At 34.4% G+C, this 25,146-nt stretch overlaps 1 protein-coding gene across 7 annotated transcripts in view; it reads right to left on the reverse strand.

Annotated features, from left to right (window-relative positions):
• Nucleotides 1-25,146, reverse strand: part of GTDC1 (glycosyltransferase like domain containing 1) — a 544,967-nt gene that overhangs the window by 440,844 nt on the left and 78,977 nt on the right. For 6 of the 7 annotated variants that reach the window (XM_051985822.1, XM_051985824.1, XM_051985825.1 and 3 more), the window contains one exon: nt 2,518-2,624. The exons of the other annotated variant lie outside the window; for it this stretch is intronic. The gene's annotated coding sequence lies outside the window, so the exon portion shown is untranslated. The remainder of the gene's footprint in view (nt 1-2,517; nt 2,625-25,146) is intronic. 7 annotated transcript variants of the gene reach the window in all.

A 25,146-nucleotide genomic window follows, 5' to 3' on the forward strand; every position in this document is an offset into this window, starting at 1 on the left:
GATTATGCTTCACCTGAAGTAAAAAAAAAGCAAGGGTAGGAATAATTATCTCAAAGGACTAATGATGATACATACTATCTACCTCCAGACAAAGAACTGATATTATTTGAATAAAGACTAAAGCATGCTATTTTTCACTCTTTAAAAAAAAATTTCAAGTCTTCTTGTTCAAAATAGCCAATATGGAAAATTACACACCATTTCACATATATAATCTATATTTGATTGCTTTCCATTTCATGGAAGTAGAGAGGAAGATGGGAAGGAAAGAACTGAGAACCAAAAACTTTAAATAAAAATATGAGAGAGAGAGAGAGAGAGAGAGAGAGAGAGAGAGAGAGAGAGAGAGAAGAAAGAGAGAGAGAGAAAGAAAGAGAGAGAGAGAGAAAGAGAGAGAGAGAGAGAGACAGAGAGAGAGAGAGAGAAAAGGAGAGAGAGAGAGAAAAGTGTTCACTCTAGTTCCATTCACTAACTCAAAAAAAAATTCCCTGCTATTTGTATACAAATGGTATAATGTCATATAATATATGAATATTTAACAAATATTAAATGGTAGCATAATATTAAGGAAATTTATTAAAAGGTAATTGCTAGAGTATGGGATCCTGCTGAGAAAGAGTACAGAGGCCACCTTCACCTTTGGTACACAATAAGTTTTCTGCCGCATTGCAGTGATGCACGACATGGGAAAGTGATCAACCTGAGGATCACAGTTAGTTGCTCATAAGCAGGGATGCCTTGACAGAGCCTCTTGCCTGTGAGCAAGTTGTTGGAATAGCTGGATTGACTCTTTTCCCATTGGCAGACACCAACGCAAACACAAAGCCCATGAGCTGCTTCTCTGAATGGTGATTGGGGATTGCCTACTGTTCAAGTGCTAATCACGCTTGCAAAAATATATATCAACAAGGCTATATGGCATAATAAACTGGAGCTCTTTTCATACCCTATGAGTCTCCCACCTCATTCATCTCACCTCTGAGATCAAAGGGCTCATACTTTGAGCTCTCAATGAAGGCAACCATAACAGGTAAGAATTTGGCATGAGAACCAACCTTGGAGTCAGAAGATCTGAATTAATTTCTTATCTCTGATACAGAGTGGCTATGTGATCCTGATCAAATCACTTAACATCTTAGTGCCCAGGTAATTCTCTAAGATTACAAATTACAGATATATCATCAGGTTGCTTTGATAAAGGAAGTTTCTTCAACAGCAGTTTCCTAAACAAACGAAATCAAAGTTCCAGTCCAAGGGGAAAAATAAAAAGTCAACTACAAAATTAAGATATTTTCAAAATTTGAGCAATATACCTAATGCCTCTGTTCCCTAAGACACTTCCTCTGATTTTCACCTTTTTTTCAATAGTATAAAGAATTACCATAGTAGAAACTCCTACTGATGTTGACTGGCACATATTTGTGACTTGCAATTTTAATGAAGCCCAGGGCATTAAGATATAAAATGATTTGCCCAGGTCATATATTTATTATGTATTATAGTCAGAATTTGATCTCAGGTCTTCCTACTTCAAACACCAACTTTCCAGGCATTAACCATGAAATGGGAAAATCACTTAAACTCTGTAGATAAGTCATTTAACATTTCTGTGTCTTAAGACAACTTAATTACAGACTATAAGATACATAGGAAAAGAGAGTCTCCATGTCAGTGAAATCACTAACTATTGATGTAACCATATTATATGATAATTCAATATAAAAAGCCTAATCTGGAAACTGAACTGAGAGATCCAGAAAAATGACAGCCAAGAACACTGAAATAAATCATCTATTTGTGAAAAGTAATCTCAGTGAAACTTCTTTAAAAACTAAATGTTAAGGAAATAAAATTCTACTTTCAAAAAAATCAATAAATACAAGAAAATAAGAGTTTAAACAAATCCATCATTTCATTTATTCAAAGGAGCAAGAAATAAATCCAATTACTGTATTTTATAACTATATTTTAATATAAATATTAATATTCAATACAAGGAATATGTTAAACAATAATTCCTACTTTGGTGCAAATTCCCCATGTAGCTTTAAAAAAAAAAAACCCACCAAACTTTATTACATCCTGTTGATTTATTGTCCCAGAGCTTATGACCTCTAATATTGGTACTCTGACCCTACAGTAAACTTACAGATAGTTTATAGTCAGAAAAATGAGTTTTTACGGGTACAAGAGGGAATTCCTATTACAATAAAGGCCATATAGTAACACTGATCAGATAACCAATTTCTTAGAATCAAAATACAGATAATTCTGTATATAGCTAGAAAAATAGCAAGGTGAACAGTACATATAAATTGCTACATAATTATATAAATGTTTCATGTGGCATAGTATTTACTCTTCTAACCCTAACATAGGATACTTGTACACAAATTTGTTAATGGTAGATTTAAAACATTTTAAAATTTCTAATTATTTTCAGTATCACATTGTATTGCATAGTTATGCAATAGCAGAAGTAATGATGCAGGTTTATCTACTACAGATTGTACTGACCTCCACTGGAATAGTGAAGTTGGAATATTCCAACTCTTTCTTCTTCAAAGCTACAAAAGATCCTTATAATCCAATCTCTTGAGGCTTAAAATTCTAGAAGCAAGAATCTGTTAATGAGAAATAAAGAGGTTTTCTTATTAAGATAGCTTTAAAAATTAAATGGAACATTACAAATGTTTTACTTTCATAGGTAAGTAACAATTTCCTATTTTTACTGCCTTAAAAAATTAAGCTGACTCTGATGAAAGGGCTTCTTAAGTAAGCATATACTTATATTCAAATTAAAAAGCAAATATTGATTTGAATTATATTTAACAAGTAAATTTAAAGAAGAAAGAATTAGTTTTTTCTTTGAGCACTATTTTATGCTTTATTTTTTATTAAAAAAACAGAATAAGAAAAAAAGAAAAATAGAAAAGGAATACTAAATAAAATGAAATAAAACAAAAAAGAACATAGTCATGTTCCTGGCAGATCAGGGAGGATTCAAAATATATAACAACAAATTACCAGTTCAAGAAAGTACATTTATTAGTGTGTGAGTGTGTGTGTGTGTATGTGTGTGTGTATACATATATATGTATATGTGTATAATTTATAATAAATCACACATATAAATATATAAATTATAATATTAGTATATACATATTAGTAAAATACATACATATATATATATATATATATTCATTAGTGTCCATCTTTTCTTTACTTCCTTGCAAATTATTCTTTTGTTCTCTATGGCACACCTTTATAACTTTATTTTTCTCCCCTCTTATCCCCCCCCCCCCAAGCAGGCTATATATAAGAAAGGATATATTTATGTATAAATATGTAGATATATACATACACACATACACACCATCTCCCCCACCTACATACACATGTCCTATCCTTGCTAACTCTTTGTTTTAACTCTACTCCTTAACTTGGCTTGCTATTACTTAACCTTTCCCCACTCATGGATCCCTCCCTTGTCTTCTTCCCTCACTCTTTGCTTCCTTTTCCACACATCACTCCTGCTTTCTTTCTTTATAGATTTTGGAGGGTGTTATACCCTTCATGGTATATATGTAGTATTGCCTATTTAACCCATTCCCCATTTGAGTAGGTTTTCAGAACTACTGAGCCCTTCTCTACTCTCTCTTGTGTCTATTCTTCCTCTATACCTCATTTGTATAACATGATTACTATTTTTTACCTTAATTCTAATTTTTCTTCTGAGTTATTCATTTCCATGTAAAAATAAAAAAAGAAAAACAAATTGTCCATGTTGAGTTTCTTGATATAATTGGCTCTTGTATTTTAAATTTTCTATTAAGTTCAGGTTTGGCTGATAGAAAATTCTGAAACTCTACAAGTTTGTTGAATGTCCATTTTTTTCTCATTCAATATTATAGATAACTTTGCTGGATATGATATTTTTGGCCACAGGCCTTGTTCTTTTGATTGCTGATAACATATGATTTCAGGACCTGCAGTCTTTTATTGTGGCTGCTGCTAAGGCCTGTATGATTCTAGTTGTGGCTACAGTGTATTTGAATTTTTTTTTCTTGTTTCTTGCAAAATTTTCTCTTTGATCTGGAGGTTTCAAATTTTGGCAATAATATTTCACAAAGGATCACTTTGAAGTGGTGATTAGTGGATTTTTTTCCTACTTCTTTTCCTTCATGTTCTGTCACTCCAGGACAATTTTCTTTTTTTTCTTTTATTTTTTTTTTTATTATAGCTTTTTATTTCCAAGAAATATAATGGGTAATTTTTCAGCACTGACAAATGCAAAACATTTTGTTCCAATTTTTCTCCTCCTTTTCCCCACTCTCTCCCCGAGATGGCAGGTAGATCAATATATGTTAAATATGTTAAAGTATATGTTAAATACAATATATGTATATATGCAGGACAATTTTCTTGGATTATTTCTTGCATTATTGTGTCAAGGTTTTTTTTTTGGTCACAACTTTTTCAGGCAGTCCAATTATTCTTATATTTTTTCTTCTTGATCTGTTCTCCACATCTGCCATTTTTCTTATGTTTCACATTCTATTCTATTTTTTCCTTTATAAGCTGTTTTGTTATTTCTTGGTCCCTTATAGCTTCACTAGTTTCTTCTTGCCCAATTCTAATTTTCAAAGAGTTATTTTCATCTTTGAGATTCTGTATCTCCTTTTTAGTTGGTTAACTTTTTAAAAAAATAATCTTATTTTTCCTAGATTTTTTTTTATTGGTTTATTTTTTAGTTTTTCCTCAATGTCTTTCAGCTGATTTTTAAATTCTTTTTTAAGTACTATAAATTCTTTTAAGTACTATAAATTCTCTCTGGACAGGGAGTCATTTCACATTACCCTTTGAGGTAGAAGTTTTTTTTTTGTTGTTTTTTTTAACTTTAGTGTCCTCCTTTGAAGATGAACCCTAATCTTCCCTGTTCTCATAATAAGTTTCTTTGGTGGTATTCTTTCTTCTTTGTCGGTCAAATTTTTTTTTTTTTAATAAGAGGCATTAGTATAAGCCCCTTTAATTGTGAGGTGCTGGGTGAGTGCCTCAATCTACCCTGCAGGTCTCCCCTTTGACCTGGAATCTCAAACTAGCAGCTCTACCCTCCAGCAACAGCAACACTACCTCTAAACTCCTCGAGTGTGCTGGTTCCTTCTTGCCCAGGGCTGCATCCCAGCAGTACAACTGGGTCCCGCATTCCCAATCAGCCAAGGTTCCTTCAGTCTTCCCAGACTCAGACCTAGACGCCACAAACAATTCAGGTGAAAGTGGTTCCAACTAAGGCTCCAGCCCCTGGGCTACCCACTTAACATTTCTAAGGAACTAGTCTTGGGGTGTTTGCACCTCACGTGGGTTAAGCCCCAGCCTAGGGTTTTTCTTCAGATCTCAGACAGGATATCAAGAGGACCTTGTTTTGCCCAAAATCTTCTTGATTTTTCACTAGTCTATGTTCACCCCAAGACACAAATTTGTTCCATTTGTGAGGGAAATCTGGAGGGCCTAAAATTTACCAACCCTCTCCGCCATCTGCATAGAATCCTCCTGAGCAGTATTAAGATTTGGATATTCAATATTTGTAATCAGCAGATTATCAGTTTTTACAGATCAATAAACATACTTCTGCTGGTCAATGACATTTTCATCCTGCTAAGTGGTGCTGAAAGCTAATGACCTAGATGGTTGTGAATAAGACCATCACTGCTTTTAAGAATCCTGGTCCAAAAAGTTTACTAATATGACTTATGAAATCCCTATACATTCATAATTCTTATATGACAGCAATCACCAGCAGAATACCCAATATAATTCTCACAATAGCCTCACCCTTTCTAGTGGAGATGAAAAGTATGGCCTATCATCAGATCCCAGCTGGAGTAGAAAAACAAAGAGAGTATAAGAAGTAATACTCATATTTTGGAAGAAGTTCCTTTTGGAAATTCTAGACACTGAAAGGACTAGAAACAGATAGCACAGGTGTGTTTAGGGATAGTACAAATTGTAGGGGTATTCACTATTCATTTGAACTATTGACAGTTTTTATTTGGTGAGGAGAGAACATCCCTTGGGAGATAATAGATACCTGCAACAGGAAAAGCTGTAGGAGGCTATAATAGGAACTTAAAAGAGTATGTCTTTGCTCCTTCTCTTTTCTCAGCCCACACTCCTTCCCTTGGGAATTTCACTTATTCCTATGCCTCTTCAATGCAAATGATCCCTAAGTGAATTATTCTAGTCCTAACTTCTCTTTGGGATGTCAGCATCTTTCAAAATCCAAGTCATTATTCCCCACTCCATGCCCAGAATCCCATAACTCATTTTGGCATCCTTATCCCTGGGTTCCATCTACCTTTCCATGCTTCTTATTAGCACCTACTTTAAACAAGACTATGCTATCTTTCCACCTGACTTGACACTGGAATTTCTTGTGTGTCTTTTCTCCCACTAGAATGTGAGCTCCTTGAGAGCAACAACTGCCTAACTTTTCTCTTTGAAATGTCAGAACAATATCTGGCACAGTACTGAGAGAATAAGCTTCCTCGTGTACAAATATGGCTAAGCATTTCTCCTTCTAAGTATTCCCAAACTACTTCTTTAAAAGCATGTTCTAGAATTATGCCCTGAATCAAAGTCTGGTTCATTTCCCTATAATTTCAGAAATCTTCCTTCTTCACCTTTTAGAAAACCAAGATACTAGTTCTATGAAACCCTCTGTCATTCTCCATAGTTTTTCAGAGATCATGGACTGTATCTCAGCAATCCAATCTATGGTTTTGATACTGTGAAATGTAGTATCTACATGTTAGTGGTGGTGGTGGCTGTGTTACTCTGAACAAAAATTCTCCAGTAAATTTCTATTGCCTCCAAGTAAAGTTTAAACTTCTCAATAGAATTCAAAGCCTTCTACTTGCTAGTACTTGTAGAAGGTACCTTTTTCACACATTTCATGTTTTACTATCCTCCACATACTCTATGGCCTAAGCATTTCCCCTTCTAAGCATTCCCAAACTACTTCTTTAAAAGCATGTTCTAGAATTATGCCCAGAATCAAAGTCTGGTTCATTTCCCTATAATTTCAGAACTCTTCCTTCTTCACCTTTTAGAAAACCAAGATACTAGTTCTATGAAACCCTCTGTCATTCTCCATAGTTTTTCAGAGATCATGGACTGTATCTCAGCAATCCAAACTATGCTTTTGGTACTGTGAAATGTAGTATCTACATGTTAGTGGTGATGGTGGTGGTGGTGGTGGTGGTAGTAGTAGTAGTGATGATAGTGGCAATGAAATCAATAACTCACTTTTATAGAATGCTTAAAGGTTAACAACCTTTCTTCAAAAACAAAACAAAACAAAACAAAACAAACAAACAAAAAAACTCTGTGAGGTAAATGGGGTATTACTGATGAGAAAACAAGCTCAGAATAATTATTTATTGTCATAGAGTTAGTGTGAAAGCTGGAACCAAATACTAGACTCCTTCTATTACATCTTATTGCTCCTAACTATTTATCTTTGGCTAGCTACTCATGCTTTCATCTTTTCTGTACATGTAGTCTTAAAACCTAAAATAGCTAATTGGTTGCTTATCAATACTTATCATCAGTTTCAATATAGCTCTTCTTTTTTCTTTAGAAAATTGATACTGGTATTATCAGAGCAATGATTCCAACAAATCCCCTTTGTCACCAAAGTACATCTTTTTAATATCAATATAAAAGAAGATGAATAACTAGCATTTATATAAGATTTGCAAGTATTATCTCATTTTATTCTCATAGCAACCTCAAGAAGCAGGTGCTGTTTTTAAAGATGAAAAAGCTGAGGCTATTAAATGACTTGCCAAGGTCACACAGATATAAGTTGAATTTAGGTCTTCTTCATTCTAGAATCATCTCTTTATCCACTGTACCTGTCCTAATCACCTCTTGATCTCCCAGTGATATGGTATAACTATAAACCATGGAACATTACCGATTGGAGACAGTAAGAATTATGGGTAGTCTAAAAGCCATCAGAAAGAAATATGTTGGGGATGGGTAGGCTATAATATATTATCAATTATCATTATACAGAAGAAGAGTTATAAAATTCACTATTCAAGGCCATGGGTACCTGAAAGAGGAAAAGACCCAACTGAAAAATGCTCATTGAAACAGATACAGGTGACCGAGGTGTCACATTAATGGCCTCAAAATAATAAAATGTCCAAAGAAATGTTTTTGGAGTCTTAGGTGGCTCCTATAGAAAAAAAATAGGCATAAATAGCACAGGGTAAGAAGATAGGGATGAACTGCAACCTGTGTGTATCAAGTGAATAATATGCACACATGGAACTATGAAACATCCATCAAGGTATTAACTTGGCTACAAAGAGTGGCAAAATGTAAAGAAACAAAATAAGGCTGTTCAAAAGAAGAAATCACTGAGGAATACTAAATAATACTTAGAAATATTTAAGAATATAGAGCAGAGTGCAATATATGGAATTTCAAGAACAAAAATTTTGTGCCTTCAAAGTAGAGCTTCCAGGTCTTTGTTTTCAGAACAGCTCATAACCATAAATGTATAGTCCTTCAGACTTAAGGAAATAGTTTGAATAAGAAGTAAATGAGGGGGAGTGGAGCTAAGATGGCAGAGAGGACATATGCATCTATCTAAGCTCTTCCTTGCCCTCTGACTATTTCTTTTATGAAAGGCCTTGGAATTGGTGCGTGACAGTCAAAACTCACAAATATTGGGAGTACAACACATTATCAACAGAAGATATTCTCAAAATTTGCCAGAAAAGGTCATTTTTTGCTCATGGGCAGGGACGGTTAGGCCAGGCAAAGAAAGCATCAGGCAAATAGGTAATGATAGCATGGAATGCAGGTCACACTGAGCAGACTGGAGGGGGATGTGGGGTTTTCTCAAACCATGGAAAATCTGCGGGGAGAAGTTTACCCCAATGTGAGCTACTCTGCTCTGTCATCAAACCAGTAGATCAATAGAGAAGCTATAAACACAGGGGCAGGGGGTAAAGACTATAACTCCAAAGTGCTAGCTTCTCTCACTCTCCCAAAACACTAGACTCTCAGGACTTGGCCACACCCACTCAATACCAGGAGGGATTCAGCACAATCTCAGTGTTCAACCACTGATCCCAGTGCAGCCATTGCTGTCCTGCTGCTGCTTCACTGCTACTTCTTGTTGTCAGTAGAGGAAGCTTGGTAATACCACATTGCCTTAAAAGCAGATCACACTTTTTGTTTGGTTGGGTTTTTTTGTTAAACCGAGTAAAAAGTTAAAGCAGGATCTAACTAAAGATAGCTTCTATACTGATAGAGAGAAGACTTCAAACCCTGAGGAGACTAAAAACAGAGTGTCTCTAGATGAAACCCCAAAAGGGGATGTGATCTGGTCCTCACCATGCAAGGCTTTCATAAAAGGAATTAAAAAGCCTCTTCCAAGAGAACTAGAAGAAAAATGGGGAAATGAAAAGGAAGCTTGGCAAGAGGGTCTGGATAAGTCATCCTACTCATTTAAAGATAGACTGGATAAAGAAATCAACTCCCTGAAAAACAGAATTTGTGAACTGGAAAAAGACAATAGCTCTCTAAAAAATAAAACTGGTGAAATTGAAAAAAAAAAATTCCTTACAACAAAACAACTCATTTAAAAACTCAATTGGACAATTACGAAAAGAAATTTAAAAAGTAAATGAAGAAAATAATTCATTAAAAATCAGAATTGAAACAAATGGAAATGAATGACTTGAGGAGACACCAAGAATCAGTCAAGGAAAACCCAAAAAATGAAAAAATTGAAAAAAATGTTAAATAACTACTAGGGAAAACAACAGACCTGGAAAATAGATCTAGGAAAGATAATCTGAGGATTATTAGACTTCCTGAAAATTATGATGAAAAAAAGAATCTAGACACTATTGTTCAGGAAATCATCAAAGAGAACTGTTCAGATGTTATAGAAACAGAGGGTAAAATAGACATTGAAAGAATTAATCCATCACCTACTAAAAATCAAAACACCAAGAAATATAGTGGCCAAATTCCAGAACTATAAGATGAAGGAAAAAATGCTGCAAGCTGATAGAAAAAAATCAATTCAAATACAGAGGAGCCACAATAAGGATTACCCAGGATCTAGCAGCATCCACATTAAAGGATTGAAGTGTCTGGAATCTGATATTCCGAAAAGCTAAGGAACTTGGTATACAGCCAAGGATAACTTACCCAGCCAAAATGAGCATTTTTTGGGGGGCAGGGAAAAAGATGGACATTCAACGAAATAAGTGAATTTTATCTATTTCTGATGAAAAAATCAGAACTAAACAATGTTTGATCTACAAATATAGAATTCCAGAGAAATCTAAAAAGATAAAAAAAAAATCTTGGGAACTATGTTTCTGCTATAAAGATATATAGAGAATACATGTATACTTTGTCCTAGAAACTAGAGGTGGAAAGGAAATTGTACCAGGAAAAGGGTAAAGTGGGGGTACTACATCTAATGAAGAGGCAAAGGAAACCTATTATATCTGAGAGAAAGAATGGAGGGGGATGAACATAGTAAGTATCTTACTGTCATCAGAACTGGCTTAAAGAAAAAAATATTAGACATATTTGATTTATGGTGAAACTTCTCCCACCTCATTGAAAAGTGAAAAGGGAAGGAGTAAACTAAGTAAAAGGGAATACAAAAATTGTGAGGAAAAGGGGTAAGAAAAGGGGAGGAGTTCTAAAGTGGGGAGAGGGATACTAAAAAGGGAAGGCTATGTGAAGCAAGTAGCGCTCACAAGTTTAATTCTGGGAAGGGGGGGTAAGGAGGAAGGAAAGGAGAAAAGCATAAGTTGGGGTTAACAAGATGGCAGGAAATACAGAATTAGTAATTTTAATCATAAATGTGAATGGGGTAAATTCCCCCATAAAGCAGAGGCAGATAGCAGATTGGATTAAAAGCCAGAATCTTACAATATGTTGTTTACAGGAAACACACTTAAAGCAGGGTGATACATACAGAGTAAAGATAAAAGGGTGGAGTAGAATCTACTATGCTTCAGGTGAAATAAAAAAAGCACAGGTAGCCATCCTGATCTCAGATCAAGCAAAAAGCAAAAATTGATTTAATTAAAAGAGATAAGGAAGGGCACTATATCTTGCTAAAGGGTAACATAGATAATGAAGCAATATCAGTATTAAACATATATGCACCAAATCATAACAATTTAGATGCTAAATTAGATGATCTAAATTGTTAAAGAAATTAAGAGAGCTGCAAGAAGAAATAGACAGGAAAACTATAATAGTAGGAGATCTCAACCTTGCATTCTCAGAATTAGATAAATCAAACCATAAAAGAAAGAAGAAAGAAGTTAAAGAGGTAAATAGAATACTAGAAAAGTTGGTATGATAGATGTTTGGAGAAAACTAAATGGAGACAGAAAGGAGTACATTTTCTTCTCAGCAGTTCATGGAACCTATACAAAAATTGATATAAAGACCTCAAATTCAAATGCAGAAAGGAAGAAATAGTAAATGAAATCTTTTCAGATCATGATGCAATAAAAATTACATTCAATAAAAAGCCAGGGAAAAATAGACAAAAAATAATTGGAAACTAAATAATCTCATCCTAAAGAATGATTAGGTAAAACAGCATATCATAGACACAATTAATAATTTCACCCAAGAAAATAACAACAATGAGACGTCAAAATGTGTGGGATGAAGCCAAAGCGGTAATAAGGGGAAATTTTATATCTCTACCGGCCTACTTGACTAAAATAGAGAAAGAGAAAATCAATGTATTAGGCTTCCAACTAAAAAAACTAGAAAAAGAACAAATCTAAAACCCCCAGTTGAACACTAAACTTGAAATTCTAAAAACAAAAGGAGAGATTAATAAAATTGAAAGTTAAAAAAAAAAAAACTATTGAAATAATAAATAAAACTAAGAGTTGGTTTTATGAAAAAAATCAACAAAATAGATAAACCCTTGGTAAATTTGATTAGAAAAAAAAAAAGAGGAAAATCAAATTGTTAGTCTTAAAAATGAAAGGGAGAACTTGCCACTATTGAAGAGGAAATTAGAGCAATAATTAGGAGTTTCTTTGTCCAACTTTATGCCAATAAATTCAATAACTTAAATGAAATAGATGAATAACTTCAAAAATATAGCTTGCCCAGATTAACAGAGGAAGAAGTAAATTGCAACAGTTGCATTTTAGAAAAACAAATAGAAAAAGCTATTAATCAATTCCCTAAGAAAAAATTCCCAGACTAGATGGATTTACATGTGAATTCTACCAAACATTTAAAGAACAATTAACTCCAATGCTATATAAATTATTTGAAAAAATAGGGATTGAAGGAGGCCTACCAAATTCCTTTTATGACACAGACATGATAGTGACACCTAAACCAGATAGGTTGAAAACAGAGAAAGAAAATTACAGACCAAGCTCCCTAATGAATACTGATGCAAAAATCTTAAATAAAATATTATCAAAAAGATTACAGAAAATCATCCCCAGGATAATATACCATGATCAAGTAGGATTTATACCAGGAATGCAAGGCTGGCTCAATATTAGGAAAACTATTAGCATAATTGACTATATCAATAACCAAATTAACAAAAACCATATGATCATCTCAATAGATGCAGAAAAAGCATTTGATAAAATCCAACATCCATTCCTATTAGAAACACTTGAGAATATAGGAATAAATGTACTTTTCCTTAAAATAGTCAGTAGCATCTATTTAAAACCATCAGTAAACATCATATGTAGTGGGGATAACATTCCAAATAAGATCAAGAGTGGAAGAAGGTTACCCACTATCACCAATTTTATTCAATATTGTATTAGAAATGCTAGTTTTGGCAATAAGAGTTGAGAAAGAGATTAAAAGAATTATAGTAGGTAATGAGGAAACCAAATTATCACTCTTTGCTGATGATATGATGGTATACTTACAGAACCCCACAGAATCTACTCAAAAACTATTAAAAATAACCCACAGCTTTAGCAAAATTGCAGGATACAAAATAAATCCACATAAAACATCAGCATCTTATATATCACTAACAAAATCCAACAGTTAGAGTTACAAAGAGAAATTTCATTTAAAGTAATCACTGATAGTATAAAATATTTGGGAATCTATCTGCCAAGGGAAAATCAGAAACTTTATGAGCAAAACTACAAAACACTTTCCACATAAATAAAGTCAGATCTAACCAATTGGAAAAATTGCTCTTGGATAGGGCAAGCAAATAAAATAAAGATGATAATACTACCTAAATTAATCTATTTATTTTGTGCTATACCAATCAGAGTTCCAAGAAACTATTTTAATGACCTAGAAAAAATAACAACAAAATTCATCTGGAAGAACAAAAGGTTAAGACATTCAAGGGAACTAATGAAAAAAAAAATCAAATGAAGGTGGCCTAGCTGTACTAAATCTGAAATTTAAAAAGCAGCAGTTACCAAAACCATTTGGTATTGGCTAAGAAACAGACTAGTTGATCACTGGAATAGGTTAGGTTCAAAGGACAAAACAGTCAATAACTATAGCAATCTAGTGTTTGACAAACCCAAAGACCCCAGCTTTTGGGCTAAGAATTCACTGTTTGACAAAAATTGCTAGGGAAATTAGAAATTAGTATGGCAAAAATGAGGCATTGACCCACACTTAACACCATATACCAAGACAAGATCAAAATGGGTTCATGATCTAGGCATAAAGAATGAGATTATAAATAAATTGGAAGAGCATAGAATAGTTTACCTCTCAGACTTGTGGAGGAGGAAGGAATTTGTGACCAAAGAAGAACTAAAGTTCATTATTGATCACAAAAGAGAAAATTTTTATTATATCAAGTTAAAAGGCTTTTGTACAAACAAAACTAACGAAGACAAGATTAGAAGGGAAGCAATAAATTGAGAAAACATTTGTACAGTTAAAGGTTCTGATAAAGGCCTCATTTCCAAAATATATAGAGAATTGACTCTAATTTATAAGAAATCAAGCCATTATCCAATTGATAAATTCTCAAAGGATATGAACAGACAATTTTCAGATGATGAAATTGAAACTATTTCTACTCATATGAAAGGATGTTCCAAATCACTATTGATCAGAGAAATGCAAATTAAGGCAACTCTGAGAAAACCCTACACACCTGTCAGATTGGCTAGAATGACAGGAAAAGGTAATATGGAATGTTGGAGGGAATACAGGAAAACTGGGACACTGATACATTGTTGGTGGAATTGTGAACGGATCCAACCATTCTGGAGAGCAATCTGAAATTGTGCCCAAAAAGTTATCAAACTGTGCATACCCTTTGATCCAGCAGTGTTTCTACTGGGCTTATATCACAAAGAGATAATAAAGAAGGGAAAGGGACACGCATGTGCCAAAATATTTGTGGCAGCCCTTTTTATAGTTGCTAGAAGCTGGAAAATGAATGGATGCCCATCAATTGGAGAATGGTTGGATAAATTGTGGTATATGAATGTTATGGAATATTATTGTATTATAAGAAATGACCAGCAAGATGAATACAGAGAGGCTGGAGAGACTTACATGAACTGATGCTAAGTGAAATGAGCAGAACCAAGAGATCATTACACACTTCAATAACAATACTGTATGAGGATCAACTCTGATGGAAGTGGCTATCTTCAGCAATGAGAAGGTCCAATTCAGTTCCATTTGATCAGTGATGAACAGAATCAGCTACACCCAGAGAAAGAACACTGGGAGATGATTGTGGACTACTTGCATTTTTGTTTTTCTTCCTAGTTTATTTTTACCTTTCTAAATCCGCTTTTTCATGTGCAACAAGAGAACTATACAGATCTGTATTTATTTATTGTATTTATTGTATTTAAGATATACTTTAACATGTTTAACATGTATGAGACTGCCTGCCATTTAGGGGAGGAGGTGGAGGGAAGGACAGGAAAAGTTGGAACAGAAGTGACTGCAAGGGACAATGTTGAAAAATTACCCATGAATATGTTCTATCAATAAAAAGCTATTAAAAAAAAAGTTTAAAAAAATTTAAAAGACGTAAATGAGTAAGAACTGTTCCTCTTAGGACTGTTTCTGAATATTAAAAAAGTATTCCTTTATTTTCTGTGACTGTGAACTACTCAGATAAAAATTTGAGTTCCAGTTATTTGAGTACATTTCCTGTTTAAAGATGAATTCTACTTTTGTACAAACTGCTTTAGTAATTAAGATATTAATATCACTACCATCATGAAAAAGAAGTGATTTGTAAGAAATCACATAACACATAATGGATAGAACATAAGAGATGGTGGACAATTGTCATTGTCCACTAAGGATATCACGAGAGATACAGATTTTAAATTGCAACAGACAGGAATTAGGCAGTTCATTAGCAAGAACTCTATATTAATGAAAGTACTGAGATATTGGACCATACTACAAAAGAAATATTATTCCCATTAGAAATATTCAAGGAATGGTTCAAATAACTTTCTTCCAAGACAGTTAAAAGCAATTCTGCCTCAAGGCTAGGAGATGAAGAAATGACTTCTTGGTATCCTGTGATTTTATATACATGTCTCTGTTCTACATACATGTTTATTTGGATGATTGTATAAAAAGAAGCTGTCATTCTAGGAAAAATTTTCAGAAATGCTAAAATCCCAACTAAGATGGCATTTTACTTAATATGCTCTTAATTATAAGATGTTATAATAAAAAATTATATCCTCTTCAGAAATATATACAAAATAAAAATATCACAAAAGCACTTTTTTCTGTGAATGAAAGAAATCAAATGTGTATTTTTCATAAAGTTAGGACAGTCTGTAGATCAGAATCAGGAAATACTGAGAATACTAAGTTGAATGGAAATTCTTTGTTTATTGTTAATTCAAAGTATTAGTCTTATAACAAACAACTGATTTCCGACTAACATTCTTCATTAAGCTACTTACTGAAAACTATCCAATAAAATTTTGATTAAAGGTATTTGATCAAAACTTAAAACCTCCTTCACAGAATTTTAGACGCTAGAAAAAACAGTCTTATTTAACAATGGCACATCTATAATACCACCAAACTAGAAGCATCCTAGTGGTCACAGAGCCTGAAGAGTTCATGCTGTATCACTAAAGGAATGCCTCAATTCAACTGTCACTGATTAAGCACTTTCTGTGTCCAAAATACTATGTCAGGTACTATGAAAGATAACAAGTTTCTATTTATGACTTCTTTTCTTCGTGACCTTATGTTCTAATAGGGGAATGTGTCATATACATAAATAGTTATAAAAGAAAATAATAAATATTTTCTACTAGTGCTCCTCACCTCCTCTGTGACAAGTCACTTAATCTCTTGTGTCCTTAGTTCATCTGTAAAATGAGGAGACTACAGAGAGTGGATTGTATTTTCTAACTTTATATTTACTATGCTATGATGAAGCTTGCTACATTTATACCTATACCCTGCCTTTTTTTTTTTTTTCCTTCTTTGAGCTGGATACTTCTTTGTTCCTTGGAACATGTTCTCACAAACATATGCTTTAGTATGTTTTTTCTTTTACCTAGAATGAATCCATCCCCATTCTTTAAAATGTAATTCAATTGTGACTTCTTCCATGAAGATTTCCTTTATTCCATCTCTCACTTGTAATGATGACCTTTTCAGCTATAGACTTCCTAAAGTACTTTGTTTTGAAACTCTCCAGTCCACTTCATAGCTACAATTATTAGTGGGAAAGAGAGTGGGGTTAATTTGACATCTTGGGTTGAACACATTTGGAAATATGAAAAGTGAGAAAAAAGTAAAAATTTACATGAAGGTTTTAGAAGTGTGAGATTAAGGAAATAATGAAATAATTAAGTCTAACTTGGAGTGATTTTTAGGAGAAAATTAACAAGTTCAGTTTAGTACATGTTGAATTTGCAGTGCCAAAAGGCTATCCAGATAAAAATGTCCTTCAGAATTTCCAGGGCCAGATGAACTTACAAGTGAATTCTACCAAACATTTAAAGAAAAATTAATTTCAATACTATATAAACTACTTGGAAAAACAGGCGGAATCCTACAAAATTCCTTTTATGATATAAATATGGTGCTGTTACCTAAACCAGGAAGAGCTTAAAAGAGAAAAAAAAGTTTAGACCAATTTCCCCAATGATTATAATGATGCAAAAAAATTCTAAAAAACAAAACAACCCAAAAACACCAGCAAAGAGATTACAGCAATTTATCATCAGGAAAATATACTATGATCAGGTGAGAATTATACAGGAATATAATATATTAGGAAAACTACCAGCATAACTGTCTATATCAAAAACAGAATCAACAGAAATCATATGATTATCTCAATAGGTTCAGGAAAAACTTTTGACAAAATATAGCACCCACTCCTATAAAAAACACTAGAATAAATGGAGGGGAAAAAAATGTGCTTCAGGAATTCGGAAATACAGATTGGTTGATCAGAAAAGAGATAAAAACAAGTTAAAGATTCAGGAATAAGCTGATTGAAGGTATAGAGGAATTGCAATCTGTGATGATAGGGGGAAGACTTACAACAAAGAAATTAGGACTCTTTAAAATACTAAATAATATATACATGAAGTAAAGTTTACTATTAAGTACATTCAGAAGAAAGGCACTAATACATAATTGTCCTATATTGGGAAAGTGGAGGAACACATGGTCATGAGATCGCAAATTATGAACCAGAAGGGATCTCAGAGGCCATCATGGAAGTTGTTATTTGCCCAAGTTAACCTAAGTAGTAAGCTATAGAGGGAGGTTCTGAATTTAATTTCTAACTTCTGAGCCAATGTACTTTAATTGTATCACACTGCTACCCCTAACAGTGTGGGTGGACTAATTGGGAGAAAACCTTTTATGGAGGTAAGAATATATTCATTCTTTCTCAGCACAAGAATAGAAAATTATTCAAAGAGCTTATTTTAACCAATGAATAATTTGCCTATAAACATATCCAAGTTGCCCTTATTCTATAAAAATTTTCAATTGTGTTCATCTGCTTAACCTATTATCCTACATCTTTCCACCTTTTTACTCACTTTTGAGTAGCTTGTAATCTTACTTGACAGTATTTATCACTCTGTCACCAAAATCACCAGTGACCTATTTAATGGGAGTAATGGTCTACAACTCTCATTTTCCTGACCTCTCTGCAGTAATTAACATTCGTGACTAATTTCTCCCAGATCATCTCTCCTCCCTAGATTTTCAAGGTCCAGTTGTTTGGTTGTCCTAGTTGGTATTTTTTTGGTCTCCTTTGCTGGATTAGCATTCATTTCTTGACTTCTAAGGCTCTTCAAGAAAGGTCCATCTTGGACCCTCTTATTTTCTCCTTATACACTGCCTTCCTTATTTCATCAGCTACCTTAGATTGAATTGTAATCTCTATGCAGATAATTCCAAGATCTATATATTATAGTCCTAGTATCTTTCCTTTCAAGTCATCACTACACACTTATCAGACATTTCCCATTCAACTTCATGAAGAAAGCTTAAACTTAGCATGTCCAAACAAAATCATTATCTTTGCCCTCAAATCTACCCTCTAACTACCTTCTCTTTTTCTGATGAGAATAACTACTAGTGTTCTAATGGTCCAGATTTGAAAAATCTGCATCATCCCCAACTCTGCATTCTCTCATAACCCCCAAATCCAACCAGTTGCCAATTGTCAACTGGCATCTCTTCAATATCTTTTATACTCATATCCTTCTTTCTAAATCAAAGCACAACTTCCCTAATTCAGATCCTTATCACTTTTCACACATGGTAATAGCTTCCTAACTGCTCTCCCTGCCAAGATTCACACCTCTCTAATTCATACTCTACTCAGGTGCCCAAGTCAGATTCCTAATGCACAGATCTAATGTCACTCCCCTGCTCAAGTAACTCAGTGATTTTCTATCACAAATAAGATAATACAAACTCTACCTTTTAGCATTTGAAGATCTTCACAAATTGACTGTAGCTTACTTTATAGACTTATTATATATTACTCCCATCTATAAACTCTAAACATTAAGAACCAGACTATTACCTATTCCTCCTATAGAAAATTCCATTTCCTGCTTCTTCATCTTAGCACAGAAACCCATTCCTAGAATGTGGCAATCTTCACCTTGTTGCTGTTATTCAGTCATTTTTTTTTTTAGTCATATCAAATTCTCTGTGATCCCACTTGGAGTTTTCTTGCTAAAGAAACTGAAATAATTCCAGAATGAACTCAGAAAGCTAACTCTTCTGACTTCAAACCCTGCACTCTATCCAATGCATAAACTAGCTGCCCTTTATGATTCCTGGATCCCTTCAAAGTTCAACTTCCAAGCCACCTTCTTTAAGAGCCCTTTCCCTTCTCTCAGTTACTAGTGCCTACCCCAGATATTTTATATTTATCTCCTATATACTTTGTATTTGCTTTTAAGTGTATATGTTATCTTCCTGATAGAACTGTAAATTCCTCAAGGGCAGGGACTTTTTGTTTGTTTTTAAACACTAGTGAATAGCATAGAACCCCTTTTTTGCTTTTTTGAAACTTTTACTTCACATAAATAAGAAGCAAAATAAACATTGTGGATTGACTTATTAATTCAATAATAACCAAGTCAAAATTTGGCATGTTTTAACAACTCAAAATATTGACTTTGGGTCAAAACAATCAAAATAGGCATTAATTTTTGAATAAATATATAATTGTTCAACTTGGTATTGACCTATGAAGGACAGAAAAAACTTCTTGAGGTTCAGAAAAAAACATTACAAGTTCTATATCTTACAATAAAAAGCTTTGAAGTAGATAGAAGTTTTAGTAAGATAATTTTACAATGAAGAAATAAAATTGAGTCAAATCCAAGTGACTAGCCCACCAACTCCACAGCCAATCAAAGCTGTCTATTTCTTTTCACAGTACTATAAGGTAATAAGGCAACATCAACTGCTCCAATAATAATAAATATCTATTTTTCTTCTGCCATATTTGTAGGTAATTAGATTGGTGAAAAGATATTCTATCTAGTTTCTAAATTCTGCTTCCATTGAAACCGGAAATGAACATTATACATGGTAGAGAATGGTACTATCAACATCATGGTAATGAAGAAAAGGAGCAAGTCTTCCAAGTGTTAGTATTCTTTGTCCTTTTTACTCATATTCTCTCCTGTCTGATTCTTATTCCAGTTCTCTATCAAAAGGACAAACTGGGAAACTATTGTTTAAAACAAAAGAAATGTTTTATTTTGGAACATAGGATAGTTTCCTTCTCAGACCTGTGGAGAAGGAAGGAATTTGTGACCAAAGAAGAACTAGAAATCATTATTGATCACAAAATAGAAAATTTTGATTATATCAAATTAAAAAGCTTTTGTACAAGAAATGTTTCATTTTGCCATATGGTCAGTCAACGAGGGGGCAGCCAGGTGGCCCAGTGGATAAAAGCAGTAAGTCTGAAATCAGAAGATTCAACTTCCTGAATTCAATTGTGTCCTTAGACATTTAAGTAGCTATGTAACCCTGGACAAATTACTTAAGCCATGTGCTTCAGTTTCCTCATCTGTAAAATGAGCTGGAAAAGAAACTGGCAAACCACCCCAGTATCTTTGCCAAGAAAACCCCAAATGGGGTGACCAAGGATTGGGAATGATTGAAACATCTAAACAATAACCATCAACAAACATTTATTAAGCACTTTCCATATGCCAGGCCCTATGATCAGCATCAGGCATACAAAGAAAGGCAGAAATAAAACCTGTCTTCAAGGAACTCATGTTCTAATGGTTTTTAACAACTTGCAAATAACTATGACTATAGAAGGTATCTTGAATAAAGGACAGGTAATCTCAGAGGGAAGGCATTAACTAATATTAAAGACCAAGAAAAGATACTTGCAGAAAGTGGGCTTTTGTTATAATTCCTTCTACATTCTTGAAGAGGAGGAATTACCAATCACCAAAGGTGACGTCTTGGCTTGTGAGTGAACTAGATTTAAATGAGGCAGAGTTGGTACAAAGTCATTGACCTCACTCTCTCCTTCAGCATTATCTGAGTCCAGTGGCAAGACATAAATCAGAATGACCAGAGATGGTCCCAGATGCAATGGGAGGCAGCTTAAGACTGAAAGGAAGCCAGGGAAGTCAGGGGATAGAAGTGAGTAGAAAGAGTATTCCAGGTATAGAGGACAGCCAATAAAAATACAGATGATTTATTATAACCAAATTTGACTATAATTTTGTGTCATCATTGGTCTAGGTACAATGCTTAGTATGTAGTTTGCTTAACTTTACAGTAAAAAAAAAAAAGTTTAGATTTTTTAGCTACTATCAATCTCCTTCCTTTCTTTCACTACCAAATTTCTTGAAAAAAACTTACCTAAATAAATGCTTCCTTTTCAATATGATTTCCCTCATGTCCTTATTATAGAACTGAAATTGCTCCTTCAATAATCACCAGTAACTTTCAAATACTCAAACACAGTACTCTTTTTTTCTACATTCATTCTCCCTGTCTCATCTGCCTGTGGAATCTGGTACTGTTAACGTCCTTCTTGCTCCTGGATGCTCTTCTCAGCTTCAGAAATATGACTCTCTAATAATTTTTTTCCCTAATATCTCTAACTCCACTTTCTTTGTCTTCTCTTTTTTTTTTTTCACACTTATTTTCACTTATACATTAAAGCTGATGTGAACCACAGTCTTTTTTTCTTCTATTAAACTAGTTCTTGGCCATCTCATTAATTCCATACAAAATGAACACAAGTGTCAGAAGAACTGGGGCTTGAATTATGTGATTCTACCATTGACTAGAGTAGTCAGGTGACTGGACAAATCACTCAGTTTTTCTTAATTTCAGTTTTTTCATGTGTAAAAATGATTTAACTCACTGGATTTTTAAGCAAAAAATATTCTGTAAATTCTTGAGTGTTGTTAAATAAAAAAAACAACAACAAAAAATATCAGCAACAAATGAATTTATTTCTAAACTCCAGGTGCCTAATAAGTACTATAACTATTTTGGAGATTTATTTTATCAAAGGGCTAATTAAATTTGATCGATTAAAGGTAAAAGATAAGACTAGTAAAATTCAAATGCAATCATGCATCAATAAACATTTTACATTATGATTATGAAGGATCAAAAAAAATCTACAATGAAAATATATTATTTTGTTATTTTTCTTGTTTTTAACAATTAGTTGGACATATGCATAAGTGATCCTATGTAGTATCAAATCTATTTTCTCTTTATGTCACTTTTTTATAAGAGAAAACTCTATAGGTTCCATAGCATTATGTTACACGTTGAAATCATTTTACTACTTGACAAAATCAGTTTTATTCTTCAAAAACCATACATGAATCTTACATATGCACAGCTACTCACAACACATTCAAATAAGATCTCCTATTATAAAACCTTCATTCCAAGATTTACCAATTCTTTGCATAATACTGTTTTAAATAGACCAAAATTGATTAGGCTAGTGAATTACTGGTAAATTCTATTAAGATGTATTGCGTAAACCATTCCCAATAAGATCAGGATTGAAACAAGGTTGCCCACTATCACCACTACAATTCAATACTGTATTAGAAATGCTAGCTTTAGCAATAAGCGTTCAGAAAGAGATTAAAGGAATTAGAGTAGATAATGAGGAAACCAAACTATCACTCTTTGCTGATGATATGATGGTATACTTAGAGAACCCCAGAGATTCTACTAAAAAGCTATTAGAAATAATCTACACCTTTAGTAAAGTTGCAGGATACAAAATAAACACACATAAGTTGTTGGAATCCTAACAAACTGCTAACTAATTAGAGTTGATTTAATCTTACAAGAAGATGTTTTGGGCAGAACCTGAAACAAGGTACTAAGTAGAACTGATTAGTACAATGCTTGTGTTTGCACCTTTACTCATTGGAGTTCACAAGTATGCCAGCTTCACAAAGTAAACTTTGTACTTTCATGAATTCACACCTCCCTCGAAGCTCTTGGGGCCAGAGAGCACTATGGGAGAAAACCCATAATCCCTCTCTCTCGTATCCCACAATTCATCCCTCTTGTATAAAAGAAACAGACAGAGGCTCTCGGTCAGATTTCAGCGGAATTACGCCAGAAGCCCTCTCTCCAAGGCAAGGCAAGAAAGAATATTTTCCACTTGGCTGGCTGGTCGCAGAGGAGAGGTCAGCTGCATTGGAGAGGAGCACTCTGGTGCAGACACAGAGCATTTTGGGAGATTTCATCGGAATGACATGAAGAGTGGTGCTGGCTCTGGAGACTGAAGGAAGCAGAAGCTGAAGGACAAAGCCTTTGGATTTGGCGACATTTGGAGAGAGCTCTTGGAACCAAGCAGAGAGATAGACCTCTAAGCTAACCGGGCTATATTGGAGATAATAAAAGATCTGAACTTTTATCACCTGGCTGCATTTGGGAAGAAGATCACCATCGTGAATGGAAGGGACCAGATAGGCTAACTGCTTGGGGGAGAGGATTTGCTTGCATCTCTACATATGGAGAAGGAATCAGATGGGTGCCGACGAGCCGCATTCGCTTTGTCCATCGCAGAGAGATGGAGCAGACCCTTGAAACAAAGGAGAAGACCCAAGAAATATCGGGTGGTTCTGTTGCTGATTGTGTTCACCATTGAAAGAGCATAGCTGACAAAGAGACTGTTAAAAGGACTTTTAAAAATCTTCAGGAATTATTGGATTAAGACAAGATGAGACTGTTTCAGTTCTTGAAAAACCAGCAAGAATCATTGGATTCCTTAAGATGAAAAATTGTTGATGAGACTTTTGCAGTACTTCAGGGCTTATAGGAACTATTGGATTCCTGGCACATGAACTAATGGACAATGGATTCCTTATGGACTATTTCTAGGACTTATGGACATGTGTAAATTTTCAGGTTGATTCATGTTGTTACATTACTACTAGGCTGTGTTATATTGCTATGTGCTTATGTAAATTATGTATAATGCCTCCCATATTGATGGATTTATGTATACCATGTATATCTGTTACAAAGTTCTGGCCCATATTGATGGATTTATGTGTACCCCTTCAGAAACCCACTAATCTGATTTGATTTCCTATTTCCTTTGGTGTTTTCATCTCCCTTCCTGAGATGTCAGGGAAGGCGTGATCACCTTTTAGGTGGGGTTCTCACCTCCTTGAGAAATCAGGGAGGTCATGACCATCCCATGTTCCAAAACAAAAGAAAGGGGGAGATGTTGGAATCTTTACAAACTGCTAACTAATTAGAGTTGATCTGATCTTACAAGATGTTTTGGGCAGAACCTGAAACAAGGTACTAAGTAGGACTAATTAATACAAGGCTTGTGTTTACACCTTTACTCATTGGAGTTCACAAGTATGCCAGCTTCACAAAGTAAACTTTGTACTTTCATGAATTCACACCTCCCTCGAAGCTCTTGGGGCCAGAGAGCACTATGGGAGAAAAACCCATAATCCCTCTCTCTCGTATCCCACAATTCATCCCTCTTGTATAAAAGAAACAGACAGAGGCTCTCGGTCAGATTTCAGCTGAATTACGCCAGAAACCCTCTCTCCGAGGCAAGGCAAGGGAGAATATATTCCACTTGGCTGGCTGGTTGCAGAAGAGAGTTCAGCTGCATTGGAGAGGAGCACTCTGGTGCAGATAGCGGAATTACGCCAGAAGCCCTCTCTCCGAGGCAAGGCAGAATATTTTCCACTTGGCTGGCTGGTGGCAGAAGAAGAGTTTTCAGAGGAAGAAGCTATGAGTCGAAAGTTCAGTGGACAACCAGATTCATCTTCATCTAACACCACTGTGGTAGGTGGCTGGGCTCCTGCACGCCCCCCACTGAGACCAAGCTGGTCTGAAAGACTCACCAGAAAGCTAGCCGAGCCCCAAGTGAAGGAGACAAGAGATTCATTCCATCTCTGTGCTGGTTGGAGGCTGGTTTAGAGGCAGAAGCAAAGGACAAAGCGGCGAGAGCTCTTGGAACCAAGCAGAGAGATAGGCCTCTAAGCTAACCGGGCAATATTGGAGATAATAAAAGATCTGAACTTTTATCACCTGCCTGAGTTTTGAGAAGAAAAA

The sequence above is a fragment of the Antechinus flavipes genome, chromosome 3 (assembly GCF_016432865.1).
Source record: "Antechinus flavipes isolate AdamAnt ecotype Samford, QLD, Australia chromosome 3, AdamAnt_v2, whole genome shotgun sequence".
NCBI classification, from domain to species: domain Eukaryota; kingdom Metazoa; phylum Chordata; class Mammalia; order Dasyuromorphia; family Dasyuridae; genus Antechinus; species Antechinus flavipes.